The sequence below is a fragment of the Empidonax traillii genome, unplaced genomic scaffold (assembly GCF_003031625.1).
Source record: "Empidonax traillii isolate 1590-97213 ecotype Southwest subspecies unplaced genomic scaffold, ASM303162v1 scaffold1182:size160497, whole genome shotgun sequence".
In the NCBI taxonomy this organism is placed as follows: Eukaryota; Metazoa; Chordata; class Aves; order Passeriformes; family Tyrannidae; genus Empidonax; species Empidonax traillii.
The window spans coordinates 62,389-69,092 of record NW_020956375.1 but is presented as its reverse complement, the minus strand read 5'-3'; positions in this window follow the sequence as shown (position 1 = coordinate 69,092).

The window sequence follows — 6,704 nt, the reverse complement described above, 5'->3', positions numbered from 1 at the left end:
CATAAGTACTCAAGCTATCTTTTTGTTTCTTAATGTATTCTACAATAAAATGTATGTATGACTTACATCATGGGAATGAATGTGAGCTTGGCTAAATTGGATCACCTGTTATTTTAAAACATTCTATTCAAACATTTGGAAACTGGGTCTGCATTGGTGGTGACAAGGAAATTGACTCATAAAATAAACCTTTGTTCATTTGCTACTTCAAACCTATTATTTTTTTTTCTGTATGGAAGTAATTGTTTTGCTTCCTCTTTTTTATAAAATGAGTTTGGGATAAGTATTTGGAATATTAGTAGATTGAATACACTGGCTTAATTTGTTGCGTAAGAATTTTTTTGTCCAAATATGACATCCAATGCAGTGTTGACAGCTGTATTCTTAGATATCTTTGAAACATGTTAGTAACTTATGTTTAAAAATTAAACATTTCTAGACATTTTTAGGTACAGTCTATTACTGAGGCAGTGTGCAACTTCATTTTACATATTTCAAAGTTAAAATTAAGATCATGTTTTGAAACGTATCTTATTTGATCAGTTGTTTCTAGTACAATTTAGGAGACTTGTTCCTTCAGGATGAGTAGCAAGCACTAGTCAGTGCATGCATTGTAGAAAATGAAGAGTTCTTTTCATTCTGCCACTTACTGTACAATTGTAACTGAAGGCAGTGAAGAGGACCCCAGTAGACTATTTTACTGGTTTGGTTAATGTTTTCTGACTTGTTAGAATATTTACAACTGATGTGTATTTTAAAAAGTTATCTGCACCTCTGTAAATTTCATGTATTGAACAATGATCTCTTTAATAAACTTTTCCTGTGTAGTCTTTAGTTTGAAAAACAGAATATGGTCGTGCCAAAAAGATGGAGGTTTTGTCTAAGAAATAAACACCATTATTTATTGAAATGCCCTATGAAAATGTATTTCTGACTGAAAAATAAAAAGAGTGATATCAATACCTATTTTTGTGGAGTCTCTTGCTGTGTAGAAGAATGAGGACATTTAAAATTACAACTTTATACCAGGGATCACTAAAACTTGAAAACAGGAATCTTATACTTCTGTGAAATATTGAGACAGTTACAGTTGTTCTGTTTCAGAAAATCAGACAACTAATTGTCCGTTTTGTGCATGTTATTAATTTGGTCCTGTGAAGTAAGTGTACAGCTACATCAGAGACTGGTGACTGTCTTGCCAAGTTAAAACATGAAAAATTTGTTAGTATTTTGTCTGTCTAGTAGCTTGCTTGTGAAAGGGATTGCACCTGATAATATTGCTTAACTGTTTTATACTTGCAGTTACACTTGCATAGTATATAATCATTCAAGAGCCAATTTTTCTTTATTTTGAGATGGATTTATGATATTCGTAATTAGAACTCAAATTCATATAGTGATTTCCTGGTTTTACTTCTAAAAGAAGCAAATTCTCAGACATAAAGAAGCTTTTAATCTGGTTTTATTTTTGATAATTGTAATGTCTTACGCTAATTAATAAAATTAGGGCAGGATGGTTCTGTAAACTAGTAAAATGAAATTGCATGTGAACAATACTAATTTCTCAAAGTGTAACACATAGATAATATAGAAATACCAAAAATTATGTTTTGCTATTGTTTCTGCCTGACAAAACTTCCTACCAAAAATTCTGTCAGCTGTCTGCCAGAAGCTCTCACCAGAGCTTCCTGCTGGAGTTTTCCTGCCAAAAGATCATAGAATCATAGAATTAACTGGATTGGAAGAGACCTCCAAGATCATCAAGTCCAGTCCTTGATCCTGCCATTGTTTATCATATCTCCTCGGACATCTGAACTGGCTATGTGCCAAGAAACCAAGTACAACCTCCTTTGAACACTATACAACTTGAGGACAAATTTTGGAAAATCAGGGAAGAGGAAAGTGAGAAAGAACTGGTTGCCCCAGGAGTCTCTCCTCAGCTCCCCTCACCTTTTCTCCACTACCGTATGCTGCCTACCTGCCACGGGAGACTGGAACTCTGCCAGCCTGGAGAGAACTGAGACCTGCTGTACCACATGTGTGAGTTATATCTTATCCTTCTACCCTTACCATATTTTCTGAGGGCCCAAAACTGCGGCTGAACTGAGACCCTGTATGGCCTGGGACGCACCTCGGCTCATTGCAAGTAACGTGAGCAAAGAAACCACACATCCTCCAATCCAGAGAAATAAAGCTGTTAGACCCCCTGCAGCTAAAGAGATAAAATTGAAAAGCAGCTGATACAGAGAAAAAAAAAAGGCAGAAAACTGCTTCTCCCCCCCATTCGCACTAGCACGGCAGAAAGGTAGTTTTTGGTGGTATCCTTTCTCTGCTTCTAGAAATAATCTTGGCACTTTCCAACCTTTTCTTATTTTTCCCTCTTTCTCTTTGCATCTCTTAGCAATTAATAAAATCAGTTTTTGGTGTCAACAGATAACTTGTGTGAGTTTTAATTTTGCTGAAAGGAATATTCGAATCAGAAATTCTTTCTGCAATATTTGAAGAGATTGTAACAAAAAGCAAGGTCCTTACTAAATATCAGGCTCCAGACCTTATTGGGAACTTATACGTACCTTATACATACTTTTATTTTCTTATGCTTAGTTTAAAAATAAAAAGTGTTAAATTTAGTTCTTGCGTGACATTTGCCAACTTCCAATCATCTGGGACCTCTCCAGTGAGCCAGGACTGTTGGTAAATGATGGAGAGCAGCTTGGCAAGCTCTTCTGCCAGCTCCCTCATCACTCTAGGATGGATCCCATCTGTTCCCATGGACTTGTGTGGATCCAGGTGGCTCAGTAAGTCACTGACTATTTCCTCCTGGAATACAGGAGGGCTGTTTGACTTCCTGTCCCTGTCTACCGGCTCCAGAGGATGGTTGTCCTGAGGGCCACCTGTCCTACTGGTGAATACTGAGGCAAAGTAGGTGTTAAGTACCTCAACCTTCTCCTCATCCCTGTTAACTATGTTCCCCCCAAGTCCAACAAGGAATGGAGGTTTTCCTTGCCCCTCCTTTTGTTATTAATGTATTTATAGAAGCGCTTTTTGTTATCCTTAACAGAAGTAGCCAAATTGACTTCAAATTGCACTTTTGTCTCTCTAATTTTCTTTCTGCATGACCTAGTTATACTCCTAAACTCATCCTGAGTAGCCAACCCTATTTTCCATAGTCTATAAGCTCTTTTTTTATCCCTGATTCCCTTCAGAGTCTCCCTGTTCAACCAAGCTGGTCGTCTACCCCTCCGGCTTGCCTTTTGGCACACTGGTACAGCCTGTTCCTGTGCACTCAAGACTTCCTTCTTGAAGCACGTCCATCCCTCCTGTACCCCCTTGTTTTCAAGGTTTTTTTCCCAGGGTATGCTCTGGACCAGTCTTCTGAACAGTCTGAAATCTGCCCTCCGGAAGTCCAGTTTGGAGGTTCTATTGGTGACCTTCCTTGTATCCCTGAGTATTGCAAACTCTATTATTTCATGGTCACTGTGGCCCAGACGGTCTCCAACCACTACATTTCCCTCCAACCCCTCTCTGTTTGTAAACAACAGGTCTAGTGTGGCCCCACCCCTGGTGGTTTCATTTATCAGTTAGAGCAGGAAATTATCCTCTATACACTCCAGGAATCTCTTAGACTGCCTCTTCTCTGCCGTGTTGAGCTCCCAGCAGATATCCGTTAGGTTGAAGTCGCCCACAAGAACAAGGGCTGGCGATTTTGAGACATCTGCCAGCTGCTTGTAGAATAATTCATCCCCTTCCTCATCCTGGTTGGGTGGTCGATAACAGACTCCCATTAGGATGTCAGCCTTGTTGACCTTCCCCGTTTCCTTCACCCATTTTCTCTTCAGGTTCGCTACAACAGCTTTTGAAGTTTAAATTCCCTCTAGATGCTGGAGATACCTTACTCTATGGTATGTCTGCAAATTTGCATCATTATGGTCTATCTCACATATGAAGCTAGAACCAAGATCTCTCGGGAATGTGTCCAGAAGCTCATCCCAGGGGTAGATAGCTTTGAGTGGTATGGGTTGTGGAAGGACATGGGTTCTTGGAGAACTTTTCTTCTCTAATGACCTAGAAGTTCACCCTTGAACAACTTCGGGACCCTGTTAAAAGTGATGAGATCTGTGAGGGAAAGGTGCCGTGGTAGATCTATGGAGGAGCAACTCGTGGTTGCATGCAGGGCTTTGACCACTGCCTACCAAAAGCTGCTCAGTATGGTGCAACTTGTCCAGGAGGAAAGGAAAGAACAAAATACCTGTTACCACAGCCACTCAGGGTGTAGATAAGCCAGAAGGGCAACCCCAGCCAATAGAAGTTGCCCTTATCCAAAGGAAAAAATATAAGACCAAATCACTTTAACTGGTGGATGAGAATGGGGACATGGGCCCCTCAAAAACAGTAGACCCAGAGTCAGAAATAATCACTGAATCTCTTTCATTTGATAATCTCCACAATTTGCAGAAAGACATCACTCGATGACCAAGTGAGGTCAATTTGACCTGGTTGATCTTGATGCCCAAAAAGGCAGATAAAAAAAAACCTGCTTAGTCAGAGTTTTATGCCATAAACAGCAGGTATTTATTGCGATGCCGGGCAGCCCTCCAGCTAGTGCTGGACAAAAGAACTCCGAGCTAGTCAGGTTAGAATGAGTAATTTATACAGTTTTTGGCAATGATTACAACATATTCACATACATATTCATATTATTGCATCATTAGATTACAATATTCATAGCAGGTGGAGTCAGGGCAGAGTTTGAGGCGTGGTCTCTATTTTGAGGAATAATTTAGGGTAGTTCCGGTCTTTACTTCATCAGAGGGTATCTACTCTTCTTCATCAGGTGACCCTGGGGACCTTTTGTACTTTCCTTTGTTTCGTCTTCTGATCATCCAGGCTTGAAGAAAACCTTGGCTTCAGGCCTGCTTCACCTATTCAAATATCTACCTTAGCCTATTTGGCTATAATTTATTACCTCTGGGCTCTTTGTGCAATGTACCTGTAGGTTTTTAGGTCTGCAGAATTTGTACAGAACAAAATCTCTTTTGAGCAAGGTAGAGAAAGTGGGGGGGGGGGGGGGGAGAGAACAGTGGGTTTTTGCAGTAAGATGCTTCGATTACCCCTTCTGAAGCCTTGTCTTCCTTCAATCTGAGCCTGGGATCTTACAGGAGAAGGCATGCAGCTTGATGGTACTAAAGCAAGAGATCCCTGTCCGAAGATGTGTGTATTGATCAGGGGTTCATGAGAGAATCTCTGGATGCGGCTTTTAACAAGTGTAAGAGAGGTTTGCTTTACAGAGATGACCTGCAGGGGCATCATTGCTCCTGAGAGACCATGGAGGAAGGGATCCTATGTCTGAGAGAACTGACATTTTTAGAGGTACTTTTTGCAAGGGACAGGCAATTCAGTAGACACCCTGACAAGGTCAAGCATACATCACAGATGTGGTGAAAGCTTGCACACTCAGGACCACCTGTATACTCTAATTTCCTGGTGACAATGCACTGGAAGGAAAACCAAGAGACAGTGGGCATTATGATGAATAAACTCGGACCATATCATGAGATTGTCCACACCCTCTCAGGGACCTGAATCTCTTCTGTAGACAAATTGGTTGAGGAACTCTGGACTCTAACTGAGGAAGTAAAAAGTGACCACAAAAAACTCAGAGAGGAGTTTAGAAAGAGCACTGTCCATGTCTCGTCAGTGTAAACTAGAGCCCATGATATTTGAAAACAGTATTCCCCGACTAGGGAGAGGGAGTGCACCACACAAGACAAACTGTGGTTCCCCATGGGCAAGTTCCTAGACAGGGTAGGAGGGACAATGACATATCCGACCCTCCAGAAGGGACCTCACAGATGTATGAACAGGAAGAAAGTCACAACTACCAAAAACAGCATTAGAGGCACTCTGCCTCTAGCCAGGTAGAGACACGGGATAACTGTGTCTATTGGACTGTGTGGATCTGATGGTCTGGCACATCAGACCCACGAGAATACAAGGCTTAGGGTGACACTGGTGCACAATGCATGCTAACGCCATTAGGATATGTGGTGGCGGAGTCTATTTCCATTTCTGGGGTGACGGGGTTTTCAAGACCTGATGGTGTTGGAAACTGAAGTGAGCCTGACAGGGAAGGAGTGGCAGAAACACTCCTTTGTGACTGGTCCAGGGGCCCCATATATCCTGGGTATTGATTACCTAAAGAATGGGTATTTCTAAGACTGAAAAGGACATCAGTGGGTTTTGGGGATAGCTGCTGTACAGACAGAGGAGATTAAACAGTTGAATGCATTTCCTGGCCTATCAGACAACCCTTCTGATGTGGGACTGCTAAGAGTTGAAAAACAACAGGTGACTATCGCCACCACAGCAGTGCACCATTGACAATACCACATGAACCAAGACTTTGTGATCCCCATCCATAAGATGATTAGCGAACTGGAGAACCAAGGAGTGGTCAGAAGGCTCTCTCAATCTTCAACAGCCCCATTTGGTCTGTGTGTAAGTCCATTGGAGAATGGAGATTGACAGTGGACTATCATGGCTTGAATGAAGTTGCCCCATCGCTGAGTGCCACTGTGCCAGACATGCTGGAACTTCAGTAGGAACTGGAGTCTAAGGCAGAGAAGTGGTATGTCACCATTGACATAGTAAATGCATTTTTCTTCATTCCTTTGGCAGTAGAGTGCTGACCACAGTTTGTTTTC